The sequence below is a fragment of the Manihot esculenta genome, chromosome 16 (assembly GCF_001659605.2).
Source record: "Manihot esculenta cultivar AM560-2 chromosome 16, M.esculenta_v8, whole genome shotgun sequence".
Classification (NCBI taxonomy): Eukaryota; Viridiplantae; Streptophyta; class Magnoliopsida; order Malpighiales; family Euphorbiaceae; genus Manihot; species Manihot esculenta.
In genome coordinates this window covers 13,222,032-13,224,368 of record NC_035176.2, presented here as the reverse complement: position 1 = coordinate 13,224,368, position 2,337 = coordinate 13,222,032, and positions in this window count along the sequence as shown.

The window sequence follows — 2,337 nt, the reverse complement described above, 5'->3', positions numbered from 1 at the left end:
TATTAATATTAGAGGTTTTTATCATCATTATTATTTGTTTGCATGTTACATAATAATGATTATCATCCCTGGTTATTTATTATTATGTTGATAATAATAAAATATAGCTAGTATGATTATTGATTGATAATCATGAGATGATTATATATGTGTTGATATAATTCAATAATTATAGATACTTGTTAGAGAATAAAGTATTGGATGGACCCGCATTGAGATCACTACATGGGTTATTATCATAAGTGAATCTCAAAGTAGTTATGTTTTAATCCTTTGACTTGAGATTGTCATAGTTTCCAACATAAGGACTGTTATGTTTTGATATAACCAAATATTATCTTTAATCGGACAATCATAAAGGTTATGATTGAGCATAATAGAAATTATGTAGATGATATTGAACAATCAAGATAGGATTTGTCCCTCTCTCTAAGAGAGATATCTTCTGGGCCCCTCGATAAGTGAGACTGAGAAATGCATGGCCGCGCTTAAATGAATTGATAGTGTGATCAATATCATTTGAATTTATCAGTCTACTTAGAGATCGAGAAATCATAAGTTTGAACATTATAAGTTTGACATTGACCATGACTTATGTTCAAACTAGATATCGTGTGACAAAGGGATTAATACATATTCTATTTATTAGACTTTATCGGACTATTGATCCTCATATTAGTTGGATAGTCATAATGTCTTGCTAGAGGCCACTTATGACTTATGGGCCCTGTGGGACTGGGCCTATTGCTAATTAATGTGAGCCTATTGGGTCACACACAAAAGAACGTTGTTGATGTGCTATGACATATTAATGGGCTAAAAGCCCAAAGCCCATTAATATAATTAAGAATAATAAAGAGCTACTATTATTAATAATTAATTAATAATAATAAAGTGTTATTATTATTAATTATTTATTATTATAAGATAATAATATTTAAAAGATCTGCAGTCTATCTGTAACTGTTACAGATAAAGGACTCTATCACATAAGATATTTGAGTATTTGCGAGATTGTGATAGTGGGTTATGAACACAACTCTTTTGGGAAAAGAGTTGTGAGAAAATAAAAGATTGAAACATATAAATACTCCTTCTACGAATTTAGGTGTAATACCCAGCTAGACTCTGGTGTCAAAATTCCTACCTTCCGGCGGAATCTTCGTTGGAATCCGGAATTCTCGGGTGTCGGAGCCTTCTAAAAGGGTAAAATAAATGTTTTCTAAAATGTTTTTATATGTTTTATGGTTTTATTGAAGAAAGAAATTGAGTTTTGAAAGAAAAGACCAAGGAGGGAAAAGCCATGTTCGGCCATCGAACATTGGGCTCTTGCGGAAGCACCTTTGGCCCCCGAAGGTGGTCTGGCCAGCCACCTATAAAAGGCCCCTTGTCGGAAAATGGGCGAGTTTTCTCTCTCTATTTTCGGACATAGAAGAGATTTCGCCCTCCTTTGGTTTATTTTATGATTTCCTTCAAATTTTTCAAGTTTTTGACAAGCTTTTATCTTGTTTTGAAGTTTTTAAGCTCAAGATTAAAGTTTTGAAGCTTGGAGACCCCCGGAGCTCGTTCCTCCACATCTCCAAGTTTGGGATCGCATCTCCTCTCGATCTTCAAGAGGTAAGTGTAGATCCTCCTCTTCTTTCATGTTTTAATTAAGTTTTATGAAGGGTTAATGTAATACCCAGCTAGACTCCGGTATCGGAATTCCTACCGTCCGGTGGAATCTCGGATGTCGGAAGCCTCTAGTAGGGTAAAACCATGTTTTTATGAAATATTTTAATGTGTTTTATGTTTTAAGCATGAAAGAAAATGAGTTTTTGCATGAAAATAGCATTAGAGGAAAACTCAGGTTCGGCCGCCGAACCCTAAGTTCGGCCGCCAAACATACATGCGTTGCGGGTGTGCTTTAGGCCCCCGAAAGCATAAGTGAGGGAAGTCCAGGTTCGGCCGCCGAACCTCAAGTTCGGCCGCCGAACATGGCATGCATGCGGAGGCACATTCGGCCCCCGAACGTGGTCTGGCCAGCCACTATAAAAGGGTCCCTTAGCCGAAAACGGGCGAGCTTTTCCCCATTTTCGGCCAAGGTGAGCTCTCCGCCCCCTCACCCATCTTTGATGTTTTTCCTCTAAATCTTTCAAGGTTTTCACTTGTTTTCACTTTGTTTTGAAGATTTGAGCTTTTGAGCAAAGTTTTGGAGCTTGGAGGTTCAAGAACCCAATCTCTCCCAACTTCGAGTTTAGGTCGACTCTCTCTCGATCTTCAAGAGGTAAGAGCCGATCTTAAGCTCATTGCATGTTTTAAGTAAGTTTTAAGTAGATCTATGGGTTAGAATGCATG